This window comes from Anabrus simplex, chromosome 1 (assembly GCF_040414725.1).
Source record: "Anabrus simplex isolate iqAnaSimp1 chromosome 1, ASM4041472v1, whole genome shotgun sequence".
Taxonomy (NCBI): Eukaryota; Metazoa; Arthropoda; class Insecta; order Orthoptera; family Tettigoniidae; genus Anabrus; species Anabrus simplex.
Genome location: NC_090265.1, coordinates 680,484,464 through 680,499,919, shown reverse-complemented (window position 1 = coordinate 680,499,919; position 15,456 = coordinate 680,484,464). Strand labels below are relative to the sequence as shown.

The following is a 15,456-nucleotide window of genomic DNA, read 5'->3' as shown; positions in this document are numbered from 1 at the left end:
AGGCCGCATGCCATAATAATAATAATAAGTCTACCTCTATGGTGTAGTGGTTAGTGCGTTTAGCTGCCATCCCCGGAGGCCCGGGTTCGACTCCCGACTCTGCTACGAAATTTGAAAAATGGTACGAGGGCTGGAACGGGGTCCGTTCAGCCTTGGGAGGTCAACTTTGTAGTGAGGGGTTCGATTCCCACCTCAGTAATCCTCGAAGTCGTTTTTGTGGTTTCCCACTTCCCCTCCAGGCAAACTCCGAGTTGGTACCTTATTTAACGCTTCGGCCGCCTCCTTCCCTCTTCCTTGTCTGTTCCTTCCAATCTTCCCATCCCCCTCACCCCACAAGGCCCCTGTTCAACATGACAGGTGACGCCGCCTGAGCCAGGTACTTGTCCGCCTCCCCAGTTGTTTCCTCGACCCAAAGGCTCACGCTCCCGGACACTGCCTTTAGGTGGTAGAGGTGGGATCACTCGCTGAGTCACAGGGGAACACCAACCCTGGAGGGCAAACGGATTAAGAAAGGAAAAAAACGAAAGTAATAATAATAATAATAATAATAATAATAATAATAATAATAATAATAATAATAATACCGAGCGAGTTGGTCGTGTGGTTAGGGCCACGCAGCTATGAGCTTCCATTTGGGAGATAATGGGTTTGAAACCTACTGTCGACAGCCCTAAAGATGGTTTACCGTAGTTTCTCATTGTCACACAAAACTAATTGCTACGGCTGTATCTTAATTATTGATTAAGGCCACGGCCGCTTCCTTCCCACTCCTAACCCTTTCCCATCCTATCGTCGCCGTAAGACCTATCTGTGTCGGTGCGACATAAAGCAATTTGTAAAAAAAAATTACGAGAATATAATTCGATGAAGATTCAGGTGTTTTATCACATTTGTCACACTGATTTCAGTAATTCTATATTTTAAACTACAGATATTTCTTCATTGTGATGGCTCACACTAAAACGACCACTCGGTGTAAATATGTTCTGTCCATAAGCCGGAACACTAAGATTTCAAATTTCATGTTACAGATATTTTTGTGAAGCACAATACTGTAGTTCTTTTCTGCAGTAAATTACACTTGTGAAAGAGAAATAGAAATAAAAAGGTTCCAAACCTGCAATAGGTACACCCACTCACTAGCACACGGGTCGACTACTCGAGACCTGAGCGGTAGAGGATGGACTAACGCAGCCTCAGACAGTTCTGTTGCAGGAAGGCCATCCAGCTGTTACTGTCAAGGACCCAGCTGTTACGCTCACACCAGGGCCTACCACATGGCAAACACTTAGCACGTGACTCATATTTTAAACAAACCGTCATTGCTTTGCAACCAGTGTGTCGCCAAATCATATCTACCGTGATATTTTAAACATAAATGATATATATACCTGTATTACTTCTCTCACAATGGACGTGCTGGTATCACCAGGCACTGGACAGAAGATATGAAGAACACTCATAGACTTCTTTTTCAGGCTCAAGTGGTTCGATTTCCGACTCCTTGGCTGAATGTTCACCTTGGCAGCCTTCGGTTCAGAGTGTTCAAGGTTCGATTCCCAAGATTCGCAGGTGGTAACCTAACGTACTTTGTGTTAAAATCTTAGAAAATGATAGGTTTGTCTTCGAAATGAGAGCAAGTCTACGAGACAAAGAGAAAAATTCATGTTCTTTATCTAGAAGAAATAAATCCATGGTTAAAGTAAGTGAAAGTTCGCCTTTGTGATGTAATAGTTAATGTGATTAGCTGTCAGATCTGGAGGACCGGGTTCGATTCCTGCCTCTGCCACGTAAAGTAGTACGAAGAGTGGAACGGGGTTCACTCACCCTCGGGAGGCCATCCCAGTAGAGGGGTTACATTCCCACTTCAGCCATCCTCGGAGTAGTTTTCCTTCTCCAGGCAAATACCGATATGGTGCCTAACTTTAGGCCACAGCCACATAATTTCCTCTTCCTTGCCTATCCCTTCCAATCTTTCCATCCACAACAAGGCCCCTGCTCAGCATAGCAGATGAGGCCTCCTGGTCGAGGCACTGGTCCTCCTCTCAAGTATCCTCGACCAGATGTCTCACTATCCAGGACACTGACCTTCAGGCAGTAGAGGTGGGATTGCTCGCTGAGTCCGAGGGAAAAACCAACCCTGGAGGGTAAACGGATTAAATAAAGTAGTAAATAAATAAGTTAATAATAATAATAATAATAATAATAATAACAATAATAATAATGGCGATGGTGATTATTGTTTTAAGAGGAAGTACAACTGGGCAAACGTCCTCTATTTACAATAATCAGAGAAAGAAAGAGGAGTTCCAATCTTTAGAAAAAGGAAGATATTGTCAAAAGAAAGGGCTGGGCCCCGAAGGGCGTGACAATGAAAGACTCCCTCGGCCTCGAAAACGTAATACTGTCAGGGTTGGAAGAGAACAAGTTTTGAACAAGGGACGTCAGATGGGATAGGTGAAAGTGAGAAGTTTGGCACAAATAAGCGGAAGCAATGCCAACTCAGCCAGGAGCGCCGTGGTCACCAACACACGATTTACGACTGGCAAGGGATACCGTGAATATATTCCCCCGCCCACATTAATAATAATAATAATGGCGGGTCGAGTGGCTCAAACGGTTAAGACTTTGGCTATCTGAGGCCAAGTCGGCTGATTCGATCCTGGGTCAGTCCGGTGGTATATGAAGGCGCTTAGATACAGCAGCCTCGTGTCGGTACATTCACTGGCACGTAAAAGTATTCCTGTGGGGCGAAATTCTGGCACCTCAGCATCTCCGTTGATCGTCGTAAAACGAATAAATCTATAATAATAAAAGCAAGTGTTTACCTGTGTGTGCGCGATACCTAGCCAAAGCTACGGCACGCAGAGATATTACATTTTTTAGAGGTAAATGGAAGGGGGTCCAAATGCACCTATTGTCCTATCAATAAATAATACATAACCAAAGTTATATATAATGTATTTCCTATCACTTATGTATTATAGATTATTACCGAACCGGCTATGATAACAGAGTTGTTCGTGTATTTCGATTTTTGTTGCCAAGTCCATATCAACACCTAACTACGAGAAAACGGGTGAACAGACTTAAATGAAAATCGGTATGTAATGTCTGGGAGTAAGGTGGTACAGTCTAGGACAGGGCCTCTCAGGGTGCATGCGCGTGGTGCATGCACTGTGCACGGTGCAAAAGACGACTTGGCTTGGTTGACCAGAGTGCAGACCCCCACTCCTCGATTTGGAGCAATAGCGCTGTCTCTCTCTTTCCCCACGCCTGTCTCGCTCGCTCCGCCTGTCTCCCCCTCCCCCACTTGCACCGTAGCGCTCCAAATCCTGGCTGAGTTGAGCCGAGTATAGCCGAGTAGAGCCGAGCATAGCCGAGTAGCCCAGAGACGAAGCGTTGATCCGAGCCATACCGAGCGGCACCGAGCGGCACCGATGCACAGTGCACGGAGCTCTTGCGCCTCGCTCTGCACGCGTGAGATTTTGGGCGTTTGAGAGGCCCTGGTCTAGGATATGGATAAAATTGTAGTTTAGGGGAAGGTGCCTAATTTTTTAAATACGTACGTTACTAGACCTGTCCAAAAGTATTTCATACCGTGACAGAAGTTATAGAGAATACAAATTCAAATCATTTATGTCTTATACAGTTTTATCGTACCGACTATGATAATAGAATAATTTGCTCAAAATTTGAAAAGAATGGTATTTTGTTACTTAGTCCTTATCAATGCCGAGCAATGTTAACATAGAAATACTGTTTAATCGTGTTAACTAGGTGATTATGGGTCCTTATGGACAAGGGAAAAATATGAACATGATAACAAAACATGAAAAAAAAAACCTAAAAGAACGATTGCTTGAAGAATAAGGCAAGAAGGTGTCATTAAAGAAGAAGGACTGCCTTTATATTAGACGATCTGATATCACAGAGTCGAAAGAAAACTAAGAAGGCCTATAATATCGAAATTATATTGACAGCATTATATTGACCATTGTTTTGATGAGATTTGTCTCTTCTGCTGCCACTCATCTGCGGTAGATGGAGTTACTGCTGCATCCCGAGTAAAACAGCTTGCCTGAATGTTGGCGGAAAGTAGCTGGGGAGTAGGATGACTGCACATGCTATATGATTTCATGCGATTTATGTAGAAATGATGTGTGTTAATAAATGTTTTTTATAATTTTGATTTGAAATACAGCATTTTAAACACCGAACTATTGAATTAATAAACGAGGGTGAATAATCATTGTCGATAAGAAGAAAATTAAGACTCTACAATACAGTAACAAGGCCAGAAGCGATGTATGCATCGAAATGTCTAACCCACAACAGAAAAACAAAAGGTGAGGATGATGAAGATAAAAAGGAAAATTTTACGTAAGATATTAGGTCCTAGGAAGACAGGTGACATCTGGAAGAAAGGAAGGAATGAAGAACTGTACAAACATTAATGAACTGACTGATGAAACGAGAAAGAGACGAATGAAGTTTGCTGGATGAGTAACGACAGATTGGCGAAGAAGATATGGGAGTACACTAGGAAATGCAAGAGCACCACAACCTAGACAAAAGAAGTTATCAAAGATCTTACTGAACTAGGTCTAAGCACCGAAAGCATGTTGGAGAGAAACAAATTCCATAAAATGTTTGACAGAAACAGGGAATTTCATAAACTAGAGAAGCAACAACCAATTTTGACAGACCGACAGAGGGAGGCTAGAAGTGAAAATATGAAGCCGAATGGAAAAATAATACTAATAAAATAATAACTGGCTTGCAGAAATAAACAAAGATCTTCAGGAAAATTGGTATAAATGAAGAAATCACGCAAGACAGAAAAAAATTCAGAATTCTCATAAACAAACACAAAATTGCTGTTCATTCTACAAGATAAGGTACAAGATGGAGGGAAGAACGCAAAAAGAAGCACCTCATTGATTAGTATACCAGGCAAAGTATTCACTGGCATCTTGGAAAGGAGGTTGCGATCAGTCGTTGAGAGGAAGTTGGATGAAGACCAGTGTGGTTTCAGACCACAGAGAGGCTGTCAGGATCAGATTTTCAGTATGCGCCAGGTAATTGGGAACATGCATCATTTTCAAAAATATTTTTTTTGAAAAGCACACCAATGAAATAGTACGTAAACGTATTACATTGTGGTATGTTGCCTTGTTTTCTACCATTAAAAAAATATTTAATAGTGCCTTTCCGCAAGGCGAGTGAAACGGCCTCTGACGTAAGCGGCGCGCTGTGACGTCACGATCCAGTACCGCATGCAGCTCTACCAGCCGTTGTGCATCAGCCGTTGCTAAAAGCCGATTGTTTATTACTCATGATCGCGAATAACTTCAAAATGACAGAAGAAAGGTTCAAAACAGCACAATCAGACAATCTATCATGTGTAATTGTCATCATTCTTGAAAAATAGTGACTTTTGTGGCCGCAGAAATTCGCGGATAAAAGCAAGTTTGTAAGTGGCGTCTTTTATATACGTGCAATGTACTGTAACCCATAGTATTAGAATAACAACGAACATGGATAGATATCACATCACTTTCAACATTTCCTTCAAAAATGATTCCCCTATTAAAGAATAACATTACATTTTCGGGCTTTCGGCATTAGTAAAGTAAGAAATCGGATTTCAGCACTAACATAAACATATAGGTAGCATTATAGTACTAGTCCGCCTCTGTGGTGTAGTGGTTAATGTGATTAGCTGCCACTCCCGGAGGCCCGGTTTCGATTCCCGGCTTTACCATGAAAGTTGAAAACAAATAGTACGAGGGCTGGAACGGGGTCACCCAAAACATAGGTTAGGTTTGGAGAATACTTTAATAATCAGCATTATTTAATGCACTGTTTATTACTTTCATATTCCAAGATGTAATTGAAGCATTTAAATAAAGCATCATACATTAAAATTTAAAGTTTTAGCACTAGAACAGCTGACATGGAAAAGTGATTTGAAAATTCAAACAAATTCATCTTACGTTAAAATCTTCAAAACAATAAACTGTAGACTTTTCCGATATATCACCAGCATTTCTCCAGCTCGCCAAAATCCATTTCTCCCTAGTTTTAGCGTCTTTGGAACGTTTATAAACAATTTGTTTGGTATGGTTTGCGATGTGCTATTGCACATCGGAACTCTACACCATTTATAAGTTTTCTGCCTCACTGTCTGCGCAGGATTCATTTTAAGTCTAAAATATACCACTCAGATTATTATCCAATGTATAGACCTCGAATTTAACCATACTAGACACTAACGTAAAGTAGAAATACGCGAAGTGTATCCTGCTTCTCACAGCACACTATGTGTTATTTCGTCTGCTAATTCAGTCAACCTGTACGATGACGTCAGGCCAATGAGATCGCGTATTTGCGTGACGTGACATTTTCGTAGATTTTTATCATGTTTGGAGTTATTATTTGTACATTCTGATCACATTTTTGAATTCTGCATGCAATTTTGAATCAGATTAGCATATTTTTAATTAAAATCCCGGATCATGCATGTTCCCTATTGAAAAAATGCTACGAGAGGAATAGGCAGTTGTGTTTATGTCTCGTAGATCTAGAGAAAGCATGTGACAGGGTACCGAGGGAAAAGATGTTCGCCATACTGGGGGACTATGGAATTAAAGGTAGATTATTAAAATCAATCAAAGGCATTTATGTTGACAATTGGGCTTCAGTGAGAATTGATGGTAGAGTGAGTTCTTGGTTCAGGGTACTTACAGGAGTTAGACAAGGCTGTAATCCTTCACCTTTGCTGTTTGTAGTTTACATGGATCATATGCTGAAAGGTATAAAATGGCAGGGAGGGATTCAGTTAGGTGGAAATGTAGTAAGCAGTTTGGCCTATGCTGACGACTTGGTGTTAATGGCAGACTGTGCCGAAAGCGAAACATCTTGGAACTTGAAAATTGGTGCAATGAGTATGGTATGAAAATTAGCCTCTCGAAGACTAAATTGATGTCAGTAGGTAAGAAATTCAACAGAATTGAACGTCTGATTGGTGATACAAAGCTAGAACAGGTCGATAATTTCAAGTATTTAGGTTGTGTGTTTTCCCAGGATGGTAATATAGTAAGAGAGGTTGAATCAAGGTGTAGTAAAGCTAATGCAGTGAGCACGCAGTTGCGATCAGCAGTATTCTGTAAGAAGGAAGTCAGCTCCCAGACGAAACTATCTTTACATCGGTCTGTTTTCAGACCAACTTTGATTTATGGGAGCGAAAGCTGAGTGGACTCAGGATGTCTTATTCATAAGTTAGAAGTAACAGACATGAAAGTAGCAAGAATGATTGCTGGTACAAACAGGTGGGAACAATGGCAGGAGGGAACTCGGAATGAGGAGATAAAGGCTAATTTAGGAATGAACTCGTTGGATGAAGCTGTACGCATAAACCGGCTTCGGTGGTGGGGTCCTGTGAGGCGAATGGAGGAGGATAGGTTACCTAGGAGAATAATGGACTCTGTTATGGAGGGTAAGAGAAGTAGAGGGAGACCGAGACGACGATGGTTAGACTCTGTTTCTAACGATTTAAAGATAAGAGGTATAGAACTAAATGAGGTCACAACACTAGTTGCAAATCGAGCATTGTGGCGACGTTTAGTAAATTCTCAGAGGCTTGCAGACTGAACGCTGAAAGGCATAACAGTCTATAATGATAATGTATGTATGTATGTATGTATAGAAACAGATTAATAATTATTTCATGCCGCACTAACTTTCTTGTATGGTTTCTGGAGAGCACGGAGTGCCGGGATTTTGTCCCACAGAGCTTGATTTACTTGCCAGTGAATCTGCTGATACGAGGTATTTTGAACATTTCGAATAAGGAAAAGTTTTATGTGGTATGTTGTGTGTTTTTCTCCTGTGGACTTCCCATGATTAATGTACAGTTGTAGAAAATAAGTTCTAACATAGAATTAAAGTATTTCCGGATCTATTTCCTTATGGCATATTTTCTTCTTCTACGTGTGTGGAATGTGTCCTGAAAGTTTGGTCTATATTATTGTTACACCATGTAGATTCCTTTTGTGTTTGGGAACGCTTGCTCTATTCAGAGGAGTGAACAACGAAATAGTGATTTTTTAAAAATGACTAAGTCTATGTGTTCTTAAGGGGAGTCATGACTGAAATTCGAAACTTCTACAACTTACCACTTATCACAACCAAATTTTAAATACAAGCACATGTTAATAAGATAGAGCACCACACAAAATTTGAAGTTGATTAGTTACTTCGTTGCAAAATTATTAACAAATATTTAATTTTTATGTGTTGCATGAAAATGCTCTTTGCCGCACAGTTTTCAATAGTTTTGTATTACAATCTGGCAAATTTGTTAAAAATACTCATATACTTATTAACAAGTCTGGGGTTTGCAGTCAGATATAAACGTTTGGAGATATACGTTTTTCAACTTTTAATTATTTATACAGTAGCCGAAACTCCATTTGGTTGCTATTTTAAGAACAAAAATATGAAGGTAATATTCAAATGATAATAACATACAGAACTACTTTTGATTCTCCTACATAATGAAACTTTCTCAGAAAATTTCATGCGAATCTGATAAGAACTCTGTCGCGAGAGGCATTTTATACATGCCGATGAGCTGATAATATTTTAAGGCAACACTCCGGAGATAAAAATCGTTGTTTTGGTCATTTGGGTGAAATTTTGTTAAGACTGAAATTGAAAGGATAGAATTTCTTGTTCCTTGTCACGAAATTATTCCGCCTAATTGAAACAATTTATCGCTGTAATAATGCTTTGTTTGTCAATTGTAATTTTACATTTAAATCCCATTTTCCTCCCATAATAATCTGCCAAATGTAACAAAATTTGTATGGAATATGTATCACAGCTATATTAGGAAATCTGCCTATGGAATTTTTGAATGAAGAATTTTTTCAAGTAGTAGGGATTTTTAAGTTCAAAATTTTAGAACGTAAATATTACACAAACTTTAGTATGATATATTATCTCCTCATATAAATTATGAACAGAAAAATCGATACGTAGTTCTTCTAAAATAAGTATTATCTACATAATTAGGAATTAACATTAACATGTTAATTAAATTTCATGAAAAAATGGAATTAAAAATTTCAATTTTTGAAAACTATTACTTGTATATGAATGAAATGTTCTTGGTATATGTACGCTTACATAGGTAACATTCCCACAAAGTTTCGTGAAAATCCGTGCATTACGTATACATATCTTTTTATCTCCGGAGAGTCACCTTAAGATAGAAAAATGCAGTTGTAAATTTTAAGAAATATAATTGCATTAAAAATTCTCTGGGCTGTAAGTTACTGCCTCAGACTTCTGACTCCTCGTATGCACAGCCTAGGCTTACTACAAGGTAAATATATTCCAGCGGGATTATTGAAATGCTAGTCCGAAATAACTTCGAAGCAAATATTGCCTGACAACGTGGGAGAAAGGGGCGTATGGTTCCTACCTTTTAAATCGGGCATTTAGAGCTATAAAAATGTCATTAGAGCAGAAGTGGTAACGGGATTTGAAAGCGGAAGAATTGGGGAATTTTATTTCTTTTGCAAGTTGTTTTACGTCGCACCAGCACAGATAGGTCTTACGGCGACGATGGACAGGAAAGGGCTAGGAGTGGGAAGGAAGCGGCCGTGGCCTTAATTAAGGTACAGCCCCAGCATTTGCCTGGTGTGAAAATGGGAAACCACGGGAAAATCTTCAGAGCTGCCAACACTGGGATTCGAACCCACTATCTCCCGAATACTGGATACTGGCCGTAATTAAGCGACTGCAGCTATCGAGCTCGGTGGGGAATTTTTAGGGTTAAAATAAAATATTCAAAAATTGCCACATTTCAGACATGACTCCCCTTAAGTATGAAGTAGGGCACTACGATATGACATTACTGGGGCTGCCTTTGTTGCACGAGAGAGGCCCGGAGTTGTGGTCCAGCGAACAGACTCACTTTCTCCGCCTATGAGCCGTGACTGTAGTTTACCTACTAATTAGAGCATTACCCTGCTATTACCAGGCTTGGAAATATGTTCTGACCGTATCGTGACGGCGAAATTGCTTTGTCGTTAGCGGAGCAATTTGTTAGCACGTACATTTTACTGGAGGGCCGAAGTTGCAATAGTTAGAGTGAGAAGTGTGGGAAATTTGAATCGATAAAGGGCACATCTACGTTCCAAAACTCCAATGCAGTTTGGAAAAATTTAATGGAAACTTAATCTCAAGGAAAATAACTCTAGGAAATAAATGACATGGCGTATGGCGTTTAGTGGCGGGAATGTTCGAGGACAAGTTCGGCTCTCCAGATGAAGGTCTTTCGATTTGCCACCCGGAGGCAACCCGTGCGTAGTGATGAGGATGAAATGATCATGAAGACGACACATACACTCAGGCCCTGTGCCAGCGAAATTAACCAACGATGGTTAAATTTCTCGACCCAGCAGGGAATCGAACACGAGACCCCTGTGACCAAAGGCCAGCACGCTAACCATTTAGTCATGGAGCCGGACTGCTGGGAATATATTGTTAGATATATTGTAATGATGATTTTTACAAGTTGCTAAACGTCGCGCCAACACAAATAGTTCTTACGGCGACAATGGGATAGGGAAGGGCTAGGAGTTGGAATGAAGCGGACATGACCTGGCGTGAAAATACGAAACCACGCCAAACTATCTTCTGGGCTGTCGGCAGTGGGCTTCGAACCCACTATCCCCCGAACGCAAGCTCACAGCTGTGCGCCCCTAACCACACTACCAACTCACTCGGTATAGGTCCTACTATACTGTGATGTCCCCGTGTGGGTGGGTGGGGGGTAGAATAACAACTACGGTATTCCCTCCCTGTCGTAAAAGGAGACTAAAAGGGCCCCAGGGGCTCTTAACTTAGGAGTGTGGGTTGGGTCCACGGGGCCTTCAGCTGAGTCCTGACATTGCATCCACTTACTTGTGCCAGGCTCCTCAATTTTATCTATCCTATCAACCTCCCTTGGTCAACTCTTGTTTGCTTCCGAACCCAACGGTATTAGAGCATTCGGATCCTAGGGATACTTCAGTTTTCACGCCCTTCATGACCATTGTCTTCCTTTGCCCCTTACCTTCATTTCTGGAAATGTCAGAACCCTTCAGTTTTTTCCCCCTCTGATTAGTGTTACTAGAGGATGATTGCCCAGTTGTACTTCCAAAAACGGCAATAATTACCACTCTCACCGTACTACAGTGGTGGTGGTGATTACACTTTTAAGAGGAAGTACCAGTAGGCAACAATCCCCTCTTAATCTAAACGGAGGAACAAAATTCTCACACGGCCATTATACTGTATTTACAGGCGTGAAAACATGTACAATATTTTTATTTCGTCATTTCATTTATTCTTTTTCTTCTTCATCTTCCATTTTTTCCACACGTGTGGGGTCATGGATGATGTACATGTGGACTGGGCCCTGTTTTAGGGCCGGATGCCCTACCTGATGCCAACCATATGCGGAGGGATGTAATCACTATTGCGTGTTTCTGTGGTGGTTGGTAGTGCGATGTGTTGTGAGAATATGAAGAGGAGAATGTTGTGATAAACACAAACACCCAGTCCCCGCGCCAGAAGAATTAATCAAACGCGATTAAAATCTGCGACCCGGCCTGGAAATGAACCGGGGATCTTCTTGGAACCGAAAACCTCAATGCTGACCATTCGTCCAAGGAGTCATATAACTTATTCTTTCTTTCTTCCTTTCTTTCTTTCTTTCTTTCTTTCTGTTAACCTCAGGGTTGGTTTTTCCCTCTGACTCAGCAAGGGGTCCCACCTCTACCGCCTCAAGGGCAGTGTCCTGGAGTGTGAGACTTTGGGTAGGGGATACTAGTCTACTAGTCCCAAGTTAACGGGTTCAAACCCGACTGAGGTTAGTGGCTTTTAAGGGTGTTACTTAACAGTGACAACCCCATGATGTTAATTTCTGGCACGTTAACGAACTACTGCGGGACAAAATTCCGACACCCCGGACGTTAAAAAATTTCGATTATCAATGACTTTTGACTTGAACGTTTACGGACTACGGTTCCTTTCCTCAAATCGATCCATTTGCCGTCGTCCACCATCCCTTGTATGTGTATGTTTAGTCCTCAGCCCGAAGGCTGGTTGGATCCTCAACAGCTCCACCATCAGCTGTCATAGATGGCCTAGGCATCACTGAAGAGGCGTACTAGGGAAATGAGGAGTGAGGTAGTTTCCCGTTGCTTTGCTCACCGAGCCAGAAGTTGCTATTACATATCAGTCTGCCAAGCCCACTGAAATGCATGCACCAACCGACCCTATGAGGAATATTTTCACACCATTCATTGCAGGGACTGGCTGCAGAAGGAATTGCATTACTAGAATCACTCATAGTTCAGTCACTTTCATTTTGTCAAAGCCAAGGATAAAGCTGAGACAGACCAATGAAAGTAACAAAATTGTTCTAGCCCATACCAGAAGACATAGTGCACTGTAAACACTAGGTCCCGCCAGCAAAGACACACCATCATCCCTTAATAGTACATTATGCACCAAGCCTATAATGGCAATAATTAAGACTCGAGCATGTTTTTAAAACGACCGAAGCGAGTTCTATTATTTCCATACGAGTGAATTATCAATATAGGTGAGTTGCATACGACTGTTTATTCTCGACGTTAATTATAACTCCATTTTTTAAATATTCATAAATTTCTGTCGAGATGTTGCTTGACAGTTGAGTTTACTGAACAGAGCGCATGCGCTGGCTTATTGATTTTCCGTGAGTGGATCAGAGACCGTGACAATGTCATATGTTTTCAAAGCTTTGATAGAAGGTTATCATAACCTAGCTTTATTTCAACTACAAACTGTTTATTGTACAGTTGGTGAAGTGAATGTGCCGTGTGGTTGTGGAACATTGGATGTAGAAGGTGCATTCATGTTAATATGTGTGTCCGACATGTTTGATTTTGGAAACAAGTGCGAAGCTAGTGCGTTGAGCGCAGATGCAATGCTATCCTTAGCTAATTGGTCAAACAGTTGTATCATAATGAAAATCTGAATTCTGATTGGTGGAGAACCTGTATCATAATGAAAATCTGAACTCTGATTGGTGGAGAACCTGTATCATAATGAAACTTGGACTATAATGAGCCTCATTAAGATTCAGTTTTCTGTCATCTGTCTGTTAGGTCATCAACCCAGAGGCTGGTTGGATCCTCAAATAGTACCACCAAAGATTTTGCAGTTATAAGGAAACTCCAAAAACCAATGGCAGCACCAAAATGAGGCGTACTAGGCAAGACGAGGAGTGAGGTAGTTTGCCATTGCTTTCTTCACTGGGTCAGAAAGTGCTATTGCAGCACGACTGACCCTATGAGCAACACCTTTCATAACACTCAGATGCACTAGTCGTGCTCTGAATGTCATTACTGAGCACCACCCATACCCCAGCAGCTTCCATATTGTCACAGCCATGGATGAGACTGGGACTTCGGTGGAAGCTACACTTTTCTCTGCCCTGTGCCAAGAGATGGATACAAAAGTACTGTATCCATCAAGGAATGGCAGCAGGCAATTTTCTGTCATATAATATTTATATTTCGGCATCGTCGAGCATAAAGTTTGTAACATCACAACGGATACACCCTGTATATGAAAGTCTATCATGTGTAGTTTCTGTGTACCAAATTAATACAAGTGTTACCGGACTTTGGGGACGCCCTGTATTTTGAGCCACGTGTCGTTACTACTTCTTTGCGTGCTTGTAATACGAAGCCGTTCATGCAAGTCCGGCTAATATTTTTCATAAGCTTGTCTGAACTTCGTCAATTCCTATTCACATATCACTTATCAGCTGATTAGTTTCCAAAGCGTAATTTCCTGTTGTTAAAACATTCCATACGTGAGGTCAATTGGAGTTATCGACATTCCAGTGAACAGGGCGAGTTTAATGTATGCGAGCAGTTGATGGTAGCGTGTTCGTCGCAAAGATCTGCTGCACGGTGTATCGACCAATGGCACGGTCGCTTAACACTGTAAGAACACACCCACTTGCGGAATGAGCACGGGTGGTAGGATATTGGATAAAACTGTGTGGTTTGGAATTCACAAGCAGAAGACGAGCTCACGGTTGAATAAGAGTGATCAGCTCGTCAAGAGAACTCATTATCCTTGAAATGAAGCCGAAGGATTTGAGTTCAAAATAATCATCATCATCATCATCATCATCATCTGTTTACCCTCCAGGTTCGGCTTTTCCCTCGGACTCAGCGAGGGATCCCACCTCTACCGCCTCAAGGGCAGTGTCCTGGAGCTTCAGACTCTTGGTCGGGGGATACAACTGGGGAGTATGACCAGTACCTCGCCCAGGCGGCCTCACCTGCTATGCTGAACAGGGGCCTTGTGGAGGGATGGGAAGATTGGAAGGGATAGGCAAGGAAGAGGGAAGGAAGCGGCCGTGGCCTTAAGTTAGGTACCATCCCGGCATTCGCCTGGAGGAGAAGTGGGAAACCACGGAAAACCACTTCCAGGATGGCTGAGGTGGGAATCGAACCCACCTCTACTCAGTGGACCTCCCGAGGCTGAGTGGACCCCGTTCCAGCCCTCGTACCACTTTTCAAATTTCGTGGCAGAGCCGGGAATCGAACCCGGGCCTCCGGGGGTGGCAGCTAATCACGCTAACCACTACACCACAGAGGCGGACGTTCAAAATAATACTGCTCGTAATAGTAATGTGTATCGAGCGAACGGGCCGTGCAGTTAGCGAACCGCACCTGTGAGCTTGCAGTCGGGAGATGGAGGGTTCCATTCCCACCGTTGGCATCCCTGAAGATGGTTTTCTGTTGTTTCTCATTTTCACACCAGGGAAATACTGGGGCTAGCCAGCCCCGCGAAGTTTGCCTCTTACCTGGAGGCCCCGGGTTCGATTCCCAGCCAGGTCAGAGATTTTTGCCTGAATTCGACGGCTGGTTCGACGTCCATTCGGCCTACTTGAATACAGTAGAGGAGCTGACTGACGGTGAGAGAGCAACCCCGGTCTAGAAAGCCAAGAATAACGACGGAGAGGATTCGTGATGCTGAGCATACGGCAACCGTTAATCTGCAGGCCTTCGGGCTGATGGAGGATGGTTACCTAGTTGTACTTCCTCCTAAAACAATAATCACCATCGTCAACACCACCACCACCTTCGGGGACAGCAGTGGTTGCTTGGTAGGCCATGGCCCTCCGAGGCTGTTTTCCATGGAGTTTGGTTTTAAATACTCGGGTTGTACCTTAATCGAAGCCACCGACGATACATTCGCAATCCTAGCCTTTCCCAACTTTCCGTCCCCGAAACATTTAACGTGTTAGTGCGACGTTGAGCAAGTAGCAATAAATAAGAAAATAGTATTAATCAAATATCCTAACAGTTTGAGCTACAGTATATTGTC

General features: G+C 42.1%; 1 protein-coding gene across 2 annotated transcripts in view; it reads right to left on the bottom strand.

Annotated features, from left to right (window-relative positions):
• The window catches only part of LOC136872076 (inactive pancreatic lipase-related protein 1), a 344,511-nt gene extending 343,274 nt beyond the window's left edge, over nt 1–1,237 (bottom strand). For both annotated transcript variants that reach the window (XM_067145939.2, XM_067145944.2), the window contains exon 1: nt 1,118–1,237. The gene's annotated coding sequence lies outside the window, so the exon portion shown is untranslated. The remainder of the gene's footprint in view (nt 1–1,117) is intronic.
• Nucleotides 1,238–15,456: the final 14,219 nt, after the last annotated feature.